Source organism: Peromyscus maniculatus, chromosome 1 (genome assembly GCF_049852395.1).
Source record: "Peromyscus maniculatus bairdii isolate BWxNUB_F1_BW_parent chromosome 1, HU_Pman_BW_mat_3.1, whole genome shotgun sequence".
NCBI classification, from domain to species: domain Eukaryota; kingdom Metazoa; phylum Chordata; class Mammalia; order Rodentia; family Cricetidae; genus Peromyscus; species Peromyscus maniculatus.
The window spans coordinates 76,219,947-76,235,321 of NC_134852.1; the positions used below are offsets into that span (position 1 = coordinate 76,219,947).

Consider the following 15,375-nt stretch of genomic DNA (forward strand, 5'->3'; position numbering starts at 1 on the left):
GTCTATGAAGGCTGCTCATTGTTTCTACTTGCAATTTCCTGCAGTTGAGAAGACATATATGCTTCTTAGCGAGATAGTGGTCCTGTAGGCAACAAGCATGAGGCAAAGCCAGTATGGTAAAGGCAGGAAAGAGAAAAGGGGAGCCTGGTTACACATTCATGTGTTTGAGAGGAGTTGGGCTGGCTTGGCATTCTTCTTTAGAAGTTTATACCGTTTCATTGGATGTTTGTTTTCCACAGCTATCATAACAAAAGGCCACACATTTAAGCAGCTCAAAGCAACACAGTTTATAGGGTCTAACATGTCTCACCATGGGGCCTTGCAAATGAAGCCATGTGCATCCTTGCCCAGTTTCTTGGTGGCATGCTCATTCCACTCAAACCCATGGCCCTTCGCGCTGCTAACCAACAGTGTCACGTGCCTCTCTGTAGAGTCTTCCACACCACATCCCCTCTCTCCAGCTCCCCTGTCTCCCTCTTCCACTCACCTAGATAATATAGGGTCATGTCCCTCCTCAAGGTCAACAGATACATCACCTTATCCATCTACAACCTTAATTCCTCTTTTCCACATAACACAGTATGATCCAAAGATTAAAACACAAACATATTGAAGAGATCACTATTCTGCTAACCATACACATACACAGCAAGCCAACCCCACTTATAATTCAAGAACAAAATCACATAATTATAATTAAAATTATAAATTAAATATTAAAAATTGTTATGATTCTAAAAAAATGTTTGAAACACAGAGAATCAGGAAGGCTATTGTATTCGTTTGAATGAGAATGGCCCTCTTAGGCTCATACATTTGAATGTTTGATCTCCAGTTGGTAAACTGTTTAGGAAGGATTAGGAGGAGTGGCCCTGTTGGAGGAGGTGTGTCTCTGAGGGTGGGCTTTGAGGTTTCAAAAGCCCATATCAGGCCCTGTCTCCATCTCTCTGCCTCCTGCATGTGGATCAGGATGGGAGCTCTTAGCGGCTGCTCCGGCACCGTGATCCCCACCATGATGATCGTGGACTAACCCTCTGAAACTGTACACAAGCCCCAAGTCAAATGCTTTCTTTTATAATCTGCCTCGTCTGTGGTATCTCTTCACAGCAATAGAACAGTAACTAAGACAGCTACTTGAGATTTTTGTGGAAGACGTAAACCATTCTGACATTAGATGAGATTGGACCAAGTCTGCCTGTTCAAGAGTACTGTGAGCTCTCACTGAACAGAATCAGGTAGGTCTTGCACAACACCCATCCCCAGCTTTGCCAGGCTGAGGCTCCTCCACTGTGTGTCTGTCTGAGCTAAGCTTAGCATCTTCTTCCAAAATATCCAGATTCAAGCAGGGTATGGTGGTTCACACCTGCAACTCTAGCCCTCAAGAGGCTGAGGCAAGATGACTGCCATGAGTTGAGGACCAGTCTGGGCTACACAGTGAGTACCAAACTACATTGTGAGACCCTGTCTCAAACTCATCCCCATATCCTCCCCTTAAAAATAAAAAAAAACTTACATAGGACCGTGAATATGTTTAATTTTTGAAAAATGCAGTTTTTTTTTCAGCTTTCAACTGGAACTGGCCCTCTATGCCCATGGATTCTGCATCTGAGCATTCAACTAATGGAAGAATAAGAATATGAAGAAAAATATCATCCATACTAAACACGTAAAGACTTTTTAGTTGGTATCATTTGCTAAACAATACAGCATGACAATGCTTTACAGATCACGCATGTAAACTAGAGATGAAGTGAAGGACATAGTATGAGATGAATACTTCCTAGAGAAAGGGACTTGAGCAGCTACATATTTGGGTATCCTCGGGAGGCCCTGGACCCAACACCTGCAGCTACAGAGGAGCAACTGTGTTTTATTTAGTAACTCTAATAAGATGGTTCACCTTGCTAATTAAAGGCACCAGCTGTGCTTCTTAAACAGGTCTCTGTAGACACAGGCCCTTTGTATAAACAGAAAGGGGACGGAGAGTCCTTAGGTTCCAACCCCTCAGGGACAGTGGGGCTTTGTGGATTTGAAATAAAGAGCTTCAGGATCTTGGCAGTCTAACCCGAGCCCCTGGTTCCCTCAGTTCTGGTCTCCCTGTCTTCACAATGTGGAATTCACCTCCCTCCAGGACTTCAGGCTGAGCATACTGGACAGGTAAAGCAGCTCTGGCCCTTGCTATGTGGAGTGGGCCCAGGTCAGGATCACTCTGTACCAAATGCTAAATGCACACAGACTGTTCCCTGCAGGGTCCTGGCGTGGGATGTTGACACTGACCTATGAAATGTTAAGTGTGATACTTCCTGTTACTCAGAGAAACCAGCCACGGGCCACAGGCATTGTTCCAAGAAAGAATCGGATGAATGAATAATGCAGAGGCTCATTTTCCCAAATGAATAATAAAATAGTTCATACGCAAGCTTTTGAGCCCTCCTCCAAATGATAAATATCCCATTACATCAGCAGAGAGGAGAATTAGACTGCTCAACCAGGTGAAGCAATTTAATCTAACTCTTTCCATCCTGTTTTCTTGGTGTCTTCTTAGAAATTGCTTTGAGAAAAATTAATCTGGAAACAACTTTGAAATTATAAAAGACAGTAGTAAAACCTGGATCTTTCAGAAAGTCTAGGAACACTCAGCTCTGAGCACAGTGCTCTGTGACCCCAAAGGACCCGGCGTGGGGTGGAGAAACTTCTTCAACATAACACTTGGATGCATGAAATCACCCAAAAGGGAGAAAAGTGTTACTATCACCGCAAAGCAAGCCAAGTGAGGCAGGCATCAGCAGCAGGCTCAGCTCGTCTCTTGGTTTGGGTTTGAATTTACACTATTCCCTAAAGGCTCCTGTGTTGAAGACAGGCCCCAGAGTGCTGCTATTTGGAGTTACAAGAGCCTTAATGAAGTGAGGCCTTCTGGGAGGACCTCGGGTCATTGCAGACATGCTCTCAAAGGGGATGAGAGATCCCTAGGTTTTTCTCTCTTCCACTTCTTCCTGACTGATGAAATAGTGGCTTACTCCATGATGTACACCAGTTATGAGGTGCTCTCTAGCCAAAGGCCCATGCAGTGAGCCCAAATAATCACGAGCTGCAAACACTGAACCCCAACAAGTCTTTTCTCTTTATAAGTTAATTGTCTCAAGTATTTCATTATAGCAGTCATAACCTAATAATGCTCTTTACTTAAAAGACCAGCCTAAAAAGAATAGATGGATCAGAGTGAAGAGGAAGAAGAAAGACAGAATTCTAATTAAAGAGGGTCACATTTACAGACCTCTGCAGTCAAGGTGAAGAGATAAGAGAAAGCGGAGTACAGAAGAGAAGGAAATACCAATGCCAGCACAAGACAGGGCAAATGAAGAGACACAGTTAACCAGGATGTTGTCCATGGTGCCCTGAGGGGTCAGTTCAGGGGAGCCCAGGAAGGTGGGACAGTTCTCAAAATGATGGAGACTTTGTCACTATCTGAATAAAAGGCAAGAAAGTATAAAAGACAGAAGTAAAACCTGGATCTTGAAGAAAGTCTAGGAACACTCAGCTCTGACTGAGCACAGTGCTCTGTGAAGGACCCCAGCCTGGGGTGGAGAAACTTCAACCTAACACTTTTGATGCATGAAGGAGCCTGAGCTACAGACACAAACCATCAGAGAGACCAAATGTGAACAATTACTCTTTATTTCCTTGATAGGACACAAGTCTCAGCAAGATTAATTACTAAAGCAACAGCATACCCCAATACTATGCAGTGAAAAACAACACCCAAGTAGAAAGGTGAGTAACACCCAGTGCTGGGGCAGTGGTTACACTTCAGCCTCATCACCAGGCCAGCATGGTGGCCTAGGAATTCAATGATTATTTTCACCATCCTCAGCAGACATCCCATAGCACTGTGTGGTTTTAATTAGCCAAGCATTTTGAAAAAGATTATGAATGGCACAGGGACACAATAGGACTCTGTCCCAATAACTCCATCACAAATTGAAAATGTTCTAAATTGAAAATATAGTTAAGGCAAGGCCTAGCAGTTCATGTATGTATGTGTATATATATAATATATATATATATATATATGTGTGTGTGTGTGTGTGTGTATCATATGCATATATGTATGTATATATTACATTGTATACACACATAGTAGTAGAGCACTCGCCTAGCATATAAAAGGCCATAAGAGTATATGGGGGAGCACTGCATTGAATACCTCTCACTTACTTCACTCAGCCACACAGCCCAGTGAACTCTCTTGTGTTCGCAAGGCTCACTGGGAGCTGCCAACAGTCTCAGCTCCCTCATCACAAAAGACACATATCTCCAGCCACAAAGAGCTCAAACTTGAAGGTATAACTCTACCGAATATGTATTGCCTCCACCCCTTCGTAAGGTCAATTATGACATCCAATAATGGTGAGGCTGGGCAATCTGTATTCTTTTACCTTAGGATGATAACTGTGCACTCATTTGCATTAAGGAAACGCTGAGTTTGCTCCAAATAAGATAAACTGGAAGCATTATACCAAATGCACCCTGAAGGCTTCCACTGAACCCAGGTGGAGAATGCCTCCCAGACCCCAGCAAGAGCATCATCGGGCTTCCTCTGGTCCAGGGCTGATGCTGTGGGTACATCAGCTCCCCCAACAGCTCCTCATCACCAAGCTCTACCCTCAGCCCTTAGAGGCTCACTTCTTCTCTCTCCCAAGAGTCTGCAGGGCTAGCCAGCAGCGGACCACCTGAACAGCTGTACACACACACATACACACACACACACACACACACACACACATACACACACACACACACACATACACACACACACACACACACACACACACACACACACACACACATACACACGTGCATGCGTGCGTGCACACAAACCCCACAAAGGACTACACCACAGACACTAAACGCTCTAAGAGCTTCTGTAGGAGTGAAGGGGATGGGAAAATAGGCAGAGAACATGCATGGCTAGCAACTGAGGATGCCTGTGTGTGACAGAGACTTAAGGACAACTAGGCATCAGGCTGCCTAGCATTGAAGGCATCATCACTTTTACAGAGCAGGGTCCATCCCTGCCTGCATCCTGAAGGGCTCCTTTAAGGGTCCACAACCCTCACCCGGTCCTCAGAGGCTGGCTCAGGAAAATGCTTTAAAAGTAATTATAAGTATCATTCTGCACAGAACAGACTTAAAACTTTTCTTCTAGAAAAACAGGTTCCGAAGTATGAAGTGCTGATTTTTCTGTGCCTGTCACGTTTTCTGACTTGTCTAACTGATTTGCTTTTCTAGGTAACCCCAAATTAATTCCAAGCCAGGATTAGAGAAACAACCCACAGCTCATTTAGAAAGGGGGGCACCAAGGACCAGCTCATAGCCACGGTGTTCTTCAGGACCACTGAGTCCTGGACCCTCCTGTCTCTCACACTGGAGCAGGCCGTGGGGGAGTAGGCACTGAGAATCTCAAGCTAGCTATGGTTTTGAGAGAGAGGTAGCTGTGCCCATGTACTGAATCCATGGCCTCTGAGGGTGGAGGGCATACCTACCACCTTGAAAGGACTGAGCTTACATACTTGTGTGTGCCTAATAGGGAGATGATGGTGGATCATGGGTCACCTGCAGGCTCCATCTGCTTGACTCTGCTGACCATTAAAGGAAATGACACTGTACCACACTGACAGCCCTGCCTCCTTTATGCCCTAGGATAGACACAGCATGGGTGGAGGGGAGAGAAGGAGGGAGGGAGAAAGAGAGGGAGGAAGGAGGGCGGCTACTTTCCAGGATGCGGAGCTGCCCACATGTCAAAGTCTCCTTTTGTTAGTATTTGTATTTGTGTTATATTACTTCTGCTACTATTGGGAGCAATTTCATCTTTAAAATATAGGTTGTGTTTCTCATATTTGAAGGTCTATAGCTGATGTCCCTCACATAACACTCAAAGCAAAACCCCAGAGCTGGAGTGGTCAAAGGAAAAACAGCCACATCCAAAGGAAGTACCAGGAAGGAGGAGTCAGAGCCAGAGAGAGCTGACCAGGCCAGCAGGCAGCATGTGGTGTGTGTGTCCAGGGAGGAGGTGGTCAGGAACACTGAGAGGGAGAAGGCAGAGAAGCTAAAGGGAGCAGAACTGTGAAAGGAGCATGCCTCCTGGCTCCCCGCCCTCCTAACCTCACCTGGAGGTAACTGACCACACCACGTGGAGGACCAGAAACATCTTGGTCTATTTTGCCAATGCTACCATCCCCAGCATTCTGCCAGCACACTGCTACAGCAGAGAGAGTGTGGCCCTGGTGTTTCTGCCTGGGCGGAACAATTTCACAACTATGTCCTAAAGGTGGCAGAAGGACAGGAGTCCACAGGTCAGTATGAACCTCACCTCTGTTTTTGAGAGATTAAAAACATCCATTTCTTTAACTGAAATGCAGCCATGGGCCTGTGGCCTTGGTAGGGAAATGTAATAAATCCTGATGCAGAGCAGACTCTTTCCCAGGGTCAACAAACCCCACAGACCTCGTGGGCCCTGGAGGGACCAGCCAGCTTTGTCCCATGGCAACAACAACAAGCACAGTGCAGAGTAGAGCCACACCCACTAGGTCTGTTCTAGCTGGATGTTTCCCACCACCTCTTTACATTATATGGGTAATAAACACTCAAAGAAGGAAACAGAGAAAACATTAAAAAAAAAAAAAGACAGTAAATAAAATACCCCTGAATCCAGTGATAAACAGTTAATATTTTGTCATGCTGCCATGCAAGCCTTTTTCTGGCCTGTGTTTGTATAAGGTGTGCACGCATGTATAAATGTATGCTACCGTGTGTGGGCACAGGTAGGATGGAACACGGGGTGGGGAGTAGTTATGTTTGGCATCTCCATCAATTGCTTTTCACTTTATTGAGGCAGGGTCCGTCCCTGGACCCAGAGCTTGCCCTCTCTAACTAGTCTACCTAGCTGGCTCATCCTGGGGATCCCCTGTGTCCATCCTCCAAGTGCTAGCATTGCAGGGGACTGCCACACCTACTGGCTTTTACGTGGGTTCTGGGGCTCTGAACTCTGATCCTAACACTCACTCAGCAAGCGTTGTTTCTACTGAGCCATACCCTTAGTCCCTCCCAGCCATCTTTTATATATCTCTATATATTGATCACAATTAGTAGGAATTACGTTATGAGCATCTAAAATAATGTAATGATTTGCCTAGCCAACTGAATACTCTTTGAAAACATGGTTTTCGTGGCTGTGGCATCTGGAAATAGCATTTTATAATCACCCTGCTACCGTGGTATTTCAAGTTGTGTGTAAATTTTCAACCAAGATAAATAAAGCAGTTGAACATCTTATTATAGAAGTTTTATTGTGGTCTCTGTTTTCATATGAACTCTTAGCGGGTGATGGGAGCAAAGAGCACAAACATTTACTTTTCAGAAGATTATACCCATCAACCTTCCCTCCAGTTGTCTGGAAGTGCATTTGTTCTTCAACACGCACATCCATATTGAGAGTGGATATTTAAGTTGCTGTACCAGTGTGTGGACCTTTCAAAGCCCTGCCCTGCAAAAGAATGTTTTGAATCTGCCTTTCTATGATCACTTGTGAGGTTCGGTGTTTGTGTTTGCTTGCCTTCCGTTATTTCTTCAGCAGCTTGCTGACTGGAGACTATCCGAACCCTTTCCATTTGATGCTAATGTTTCCTTATTGATTTATGACTGCTTTTAGTATAATAAGGATGGATTGGCAGGTGGATAGCGTGTGTCCGGATTTGCCAATTCAGTTGATGGTGTTTGACACATGGAGCACACTAATGGATGTGTGGTCAATCGTATCAATCTTTCCCATACGATGCCCCCCATTGCTGGGGCGGTGTCATTGTCCTTCGGCATGGGATCAACCCCGGCTCCAATGCTTGCTGTCAGTGTCTCAATTTCCTAGATTGACTATGGAGGATAATGAGAGCACATTTAATACAGAGAGGCGGGATACGGCAGGCAGTCTCTGAGATACTCCCAATGGCTCGGCCTTCTGATATTCACATGTCACCCAGTTCCAGCCAGGGAGTACTAGAGTCATCATGGAATAAGCTTAGAAGCAGATACTCCCTGGAGGCAGCTAAAGATAAAACAGAAACACTCTAAGAAGTTGGGCCAAGATCCCTGACCTGTAGAGGGGGTAAGTAGGAGCAAATTGCAAAGATGTAGACGCATGAAAATGTCATGATTAAGCACATCACTCTGTATTTTGTCTTCCCCAACCCACAGAAACTATGAAGAAGCCAGCATTTGTTGTAGGTGAGTAAGTTTAAGGGCCATTTGTTATACAGCAGGAGAAAGATAATGCATTATGCAGAGGTGCCTGCTTAATGGTTCAATTTGATGATGGCTTATCATATAACTTCTCAATGAGGTTATTGGAACATTAAATGCTTTTTCAACTTATGAGGGTTTGGGGACATAACCCCATTGTAAGTCAGGGAACAGCTATACATCAATGGATGCAACAATAGCTATGGTAGATTACAACAAAGCAAAACAAAAGGTCAATGGCTTGTCACTCTGTCCATGAAAAAAAAAAAACATGTAATTCTTTTCCATCTCTCAAACTGACTGTAGGACTCACTTTGGCCAAGAGAATGGTATCAAAGAGGATGCAGAAGCCTGCACACAGGAACTCATCACCATACAACTGTGTCACTAGCATGGGAAGGGATCAGAAATAAGCCTGTGGCATGAGACTCTGTGACCAACAATCCCTGTTGCACCCCAACTTCCAGCTGACCATCTGTCAGTCATATGAGGAGGCCCTCGGCTGCAGGCCTAGCAACTTATGAAGGGCCTAGACAAAAGAAACACCCATTCATGCCCACACTAATTTTTCATGCTGTGTCCCCATGAATGTGTGCTAGGCCAAGCCACCAAGCTCTAGCCTGGTGTGTTTCACAGAATTTAATATCTGGTACAGCTGCCACTGTTTCTGTTCCTGTTATGCATGTGGGAACAGTTCAGTGGCCAAGACTATTTCTTAATAGCATGCTCCAGGTTGCTCTTGCTGACTCAGCCATTGGAAGGTCATTTCAAGTAAATGACAATAGGTGACAATCTAACCTACTGTTCCATTCTCTTTCCCCATAAACCCTGAGACTTTGTTTCAGGGTGTCACTTTCTATCAATATAATACCGTGACAATTGTTTTAATTCTGTCCAGAATAATGTTACCTGATCTCCCACTAGGGTACCCAGAGAAATGTTGGAGCAATGTTACATGTAGGAGCAATGAGGTTGTCAATGAAGGGCTTCAAAGAAGAAGGATGCTAGCATCATCGATGGCTAGATGGACAGTCAATTTAACCAAAGGGATGACTCCATGGCCATTGTTTGCCTCTAATCAAAACCTAACCTGTCCCAAGTCTCCAAGTCAGTTGGCAGCTAAATTCCCCAAGTGCAACCCTAGGTGAGGTAGAGGGGCGGGGGGTAAGGGGGCACAGTGAAGACATGGTGTCACTTTCTACAGCCTCTGTGGGAAAGATCACCATAGGCAAAAACCTCAGAAGAACCTTGTACAGCTCAACATGAACGAAACGACTAAGACCCAAGCAACAGACAACACGGCAGAAGTTACAGGCACCACAGGCCAATCACAGAAGATTCCATGAGGGAAAGTGTCCAGATTCGGAAGAATGAGGCTCAGCAAAGAGTGGTGGGTTCAGAAGCAGGAAGCAGGAGCCAGTCCTGGGGGACAATCAATCTTCTTTGCAGAGAAAGGAACTCGCTCTGCCCCTTTTTTAAATAAGCCCTCAGCATACCTAGGGTGACATTGCCCTGTCGATTGGGGTAGGTCATTACTCACTCTTCCAAATCAGATGTTCACTCTTCTAGGAAACCGTCACAGATACTCCCACAAATAGTCTCACCAGCCACTGGGGCTACCCTTAGCCTGGGCAAGTCAACACATAACATCATCCATTATAGAACCTTAGGTTCCACCGAAAAGGAGTGATTCTAAGCAGGTGCAAACCCTGATCCAATTCCTCTAACTCTTCCGCCCAACTTGAAGCTTCTAATCCCTCCCAGAAGTGATACACCTGTTCTTATGACTCCTCCCCTGTCCTTCCCATTCCCAGCACAATGTCAAACAACCAGAGCTATGAGCACACTTTAATACAAACACTGCAAAACAAACTTCTCCACAGAGGGTGGCACACCATTGAATACAACCTTTTTCTGGATCACACTTGACTCTTCAAGAAAACATCCTTTATTTCATACAGTCATAGTTTGCTTTATTTTGATTTGTTCTTCATAGACTCCATGCTATTTTTCTCAGGTTTCTCTTCCCCAAGGGAAGGAGATGCAGCTGGACACACAGCTTGTTCAGAGCTGAGAAGTGTTGACTCCATGGGCATCCTGCTCTACTCTCCCACTATCTCAGGAACAGAGTTAGACGACTACATTGTCCAGTGTGGGTGCCTCTCCCCAGCTGCAGGGGATATGGGCTGATTATGTTCCAATATATTCAGTAGACCCACCAAGGAACTATAGATGCCACCATGGCCCACCAAAGCACTTCTCTAAGCCTTCCGGACCCAGTTCCTCTGGTCAACCCAACTTTTTCCTAAGAATGGTCTCACAACAGAATGAGATGGCATGGGAGAGGATAAGAATCTGGCCATAGGCTGTGGTAGTGTGCAGTGCCACAAAATTTCTAGTGTGACATGGGTGGGAGGGGGCAACATGACTATCATCTTGCTCTGGGGATGGACTCTCTCCTCTAAGAGCTGAAGTGAACTGGGCTAGTTCCACCAGCTTATAAAATACCTTTCATCATCACCATGAGTACATGCTATCTTTGAATCATATTAGAAGCTTGACAGTTCTCTGTGCATGGATTATTTCAACAGCTAAATAGCTTTGACCTCTCAACTGACCCCCAACCACACTAGCATTCAGTAAAGGTAAGTGTCTTACAGGTGACCTAAAGCCAGGGGGGAGTGAAGCCAGAGTTTGCACAGGGCCTTGGCCTGCAGCCCAGGGTCACCACCCCCGCTCTGGGTGAGGAATCCAACTTGTGCACAGGACTCTGTCAACACAACTCACAATTCAGTCATGACTTTGCTTGGTAGGTCAGTTCTTTTGTGACAAAAACCTCTCCCTGCAAGCGATGTTGATATTGTCATGCCTTATTAAGAGATAAGAAAGGAACCGGTTGTGATGGTGCACACCTTTAATCCCAGCACTCAGAAGGCAGAGGCAGGTGGATCTCTGAGTTCTAGGCCAGCCTGGTCTACAGAGCAAGACCCAGGACAGCCAGGGCTACACAGAGAAACCCTGTCTTGAAAAACCAAATACACACACGCACACACGCACACACTCACACACACACACACACACACACACACACGTGCGCGCGCGCACACGCATGCACGCACACAGGCAGAGAGACAGAGACAGAGACAGAGAGACAGATACAGAGAGAGGGTTAGAGGGAGAGAGGGGGAGGGATGATAGGAAAAGGAATCCATTTTTATCTTCTATGCCAATATAAAACACCTGATGACAACATTTCAGACTCAACACTCAAACTCTAAAATATGAAACAATACACATGTCAGACATAATCCCTAAGCAGTTGTTTGACCAGGGTCAGCCCACTGGAACATTTCAGAAATTTAGCGGGTACAAAGAGATGGAGACCTCTCCTCTACAGTTCCAACTTGCAACTGAAAAACCACTGACTCTCGCTCACCACCATAAAGGAAAATAATATGCAGGTCACTTTTCCTACTTCCCCAATTAATAAGTGCTTGCCGGCGGCGGAGGTCACCTGCAGGTCAATCTTCCACGAACTGTAAACTGACAAGAAAGTCTGCTACCCAGCTTTATACTTGCTTTGGATCTCCTGTGGCACTCATTCAATGGGTAACTTGTCAAGTTACAACTCTCTCCGGCGCCTTGCTCTGAAGCACTTCTTTCCTGCAGATGGTAGAGTCTCAAGACAGTAACTGGGGCGTCAACACCAGACCGACAGCAAGAAATCTGTTTCACCCCATCTCCTCGGGTGTTGGACCCGCCTGTTGTAATGCTCTGGAACTGTGTCACCTTGCTCTGTGTGGTCACTTTGATCAGCATGCTGCCACCGAGAATTTCTCTGGCTGTCCTTTACTTCCCTTCATTTCCTAAAGGCCAAGTTCATTTAAATCTTCTGTCATAAAACCTTTTCAGCCAGATATAATTGCTTAGAATATGCTCTGAAACAATGTCGGTATCATTACTGGTAAGTAAGGAAATGTGAGCTGGTTCAAAAATAAAGGTGTTTATTTATTAAATTTGTTCGTTGACAATTTCATACATGTATATAATGCTTTCTGATTACAGTCTCCTCTCACCTTCTCTTATCTCCCCCCCTCCCACCTCTCCAGCCACCCCACGCCCCACCCCCAACCATTCCCACATCCTGTCTTTTTGTAACAGGGACCTTCTACGTGAACATGGGTTTGGAACTATCCATCGGAGCCTGGAAATCCCCACGTGCCCTCTCCTCAGCCTGGACTGTTCTTTCTGTCTCTGTCCCTGCACGTGAGAAGCTCAACACCTCACAGGAGTACCATCTCATAATTTTCGCCCTTTGTGATTGGCTTATTTCACTCAGCCCTATGTCCTCAAGATTCATCCATGTCATCCTGTGTCACAAGCCCTTTCTCTTTGTAGCCAAAGAATATTTTATTACATGAAGACAGTCCATTTCGCTTCCCTAAGCACGTCAGGCAGCTGGGGGTAATACTGCCGGGAAGACGGGCGAACATCTCCAGTCCCTGCTCCAGCTCTTTCCTGCAGAAACTGAGAAGGCAGGCTGCCAAAGCATGTCATTGTTGTCTGATCCCCATGAAGAGCCACCAACCTATTCTTTATCTGACGTTTTAAGGACAAGATTGGATTCTTCAAGAGGCAATGTGATGATGAGTAATTAATGTACTTGGAGCCGCCAAGAGTTCTGACATCTTGGTGACAAAGCAGCCCCTCAGTGGGCATGACCCCTGCAGTCCCAAGTGTATGTGAACTAGGCAGACAGGTTGCTGCAACTTACACAGCAAAACAGGCACCCCAATCCTAAGAACGCTTCACATTGTAACAGAAACATGTCTCTAAAATGCATGCCTTCTGGTCCTGTTGAAGTGTTTTTCAGCACAGTGAAGAGTAGGAAATTCTGGTAATAAGTGATTACTTGGCTCTCTATTCCCCTTCTCCCTCCTGAAATCACAGAGGTAACAGATTGACAAGGCCAAAGAAACAAAGCAATCATGAGCCAGGGAGTCCAGCTCCTTATGGATGTGTAAGCAAGGATACAGTATCTGAGATAGCTGGTGCATGTGCAGGAGGCATTGAGGAGGCTCAGCTCAACCCCCCTGAAGAACAGGAGGTTAGACATTAGACCTATCGGGTCTCTGGAAGGCAGGCTGCAGGATGCCCCTGCCATCCTATGAATCCACATGATCATATCCTGTTCTAACAAGATTCAACCAGAGAAGTGTGAGGTCCAGGGCTGATATAAGGGCTGGGCACAAGAAATCTTCCTCAAGTCTCGAGGAGTCTATTTAAGGGATTACCCTTAAACTAGGTAAGTGACCATGAAACATACAGTTCACTAAAACCATCAAGCTGTGCATTTACAATAGGATAACAGTGAGATTACAGATTATAACTCATCAAGATAAAGGCAAAGAGATGACAGAACTCAAACCAACTAGCAAGGTTTAGAGGCTGCCCCTAGTTAAATGTGAGTCAAGACCAAGATATGACCAGTTTAAGTTTCAAAAGGAATGGCAACTACCTGATGCAGCATTTACACTTAGGCACACAATCAAAATGATTGAAAACATGGACTCAAAGGTCTGTACACCTACATTCTCTAAAGCACTATTTGTAGGTGAAATTTTCCTGTTTCCTGGCCTGCCAGCAGTCGGGACAAATCTCTCCCACTAGCGTCCCCCAAGTAAACACACAGAGACTTATATTACTTATAAACTGTATGGTCGTGGCAGGCTTCTTGCTATCTAATTCTTATATCTTAAATTAATCCATTTCTATAAATCTTTACCTTGCCACGTGGCTCATGGCTTACCAATGACTTTACATCTTGCTTCTCATGGCTGCAGCTGGCAGCGTCTCCTGACTCAGCCTTCCCATTCCCAGAATTCTCCTCTCTCTTTGTCCTGCCTATACTTCCTGCCCGGCTACTGGCCAATCAGCACTGTATTTATTAACCAATCAGAGCAACACATTCACAGGATACAAAAAGACATCCTTGGCAACTATTCCCGATAGCTGAAAGGTGGGAACAACCCAAGCAGCCATCAGTGGCTGAGTGCATAAGCAAACTGGTATACAAACACAAAGAGTATAAGACAAGACCGAGAAAGACAATCTGACACATTACACATGGATGAACCCCGAGGACTATCTCAGTCCAGTTTCTGTTGCTGTAACAATAACCCGAGACTAGGTAATTTACAAAGGAGGTTGTGTCCCTAGAGTTTGGGAGCCTGGACTGTGGTTAAGGACTTTGACCACGTTATCCCATTGAAGCCTGTGGAAGGGGAAGAGAGCAACAGACAGTGCAGGCAGTGGAAGGCCGAATTCGCTTTTGTAACAAACCCATTCCTGCGATAACACCAGCAACCCATCTGCTGATGAGGAGCTTGACTCCACCTGCCAATAGCACTGCAACGCGGATGGAGCTTGTAACACATGCATCTTGGGGCACATTTTCAAGGCCACTGAATGTCAAGTGAAATAAGCCAGTCATAAAAGGACAAATAGGATCTGATCACACTACGAGAGTTGCCTCAAGCCACCAAAGTCCTACAGCCAGGGAGGGGTATGGCGGTTGTGAAGGGTGAGAAGTGGGAGATGGAGGGAACAGTGTTGAATGGTTAGAACGTTTCTGCGCTCTGGAGATGGGTGCTGGAAATGCCACCGCACACATATTCAGAAGTGGCTAGCAGAGTCAATTTTGAATATTTTACCATGACACAAAATTAATTGGGAGTGCTTTTTAAAAATATTGTCTTAGTTTATGAAAGAACACACACACACACACACACACACACACACACACACAACTCTCGGGAATGTGTAAGTGGTAACCCCAGTGTCCTCAGGGGTGGGCTGGGGTGGGCCTTCATCACCAGCCTCTCATCGCCATTTGATTTGGAGTGTGTTGTGTGTGCCGTGGATTTTTTAAGTATTAATTTTAAAGCATAATAGAGAACAGTAGAGATGAAAAGAAAAGAAAGGCATAAAAGCTGCACACCAATAAACCACTTGTCAATCAAGGGCCAGATCTGAGCGGGGATTATCAGAGCAGAAGGCTCGGAGTACTTCAGGAAGCAAGTG

General features: G+C 45.4%; 1 protein-coding gene across 1 annotated transcript in view; it reads right to left on the minus strand.

Annotated features, from left to right (window-relative positions):
* The window catches only part of Entrep2 (endosomal transmembrane epsin interactor 2), a 421,062-nt gene that overhangs the window by 303,141 nt on the left and 102,546 nt on the right, over positions 1 to 15,375 (minus strand). The window lies entirely within an intron of this gene.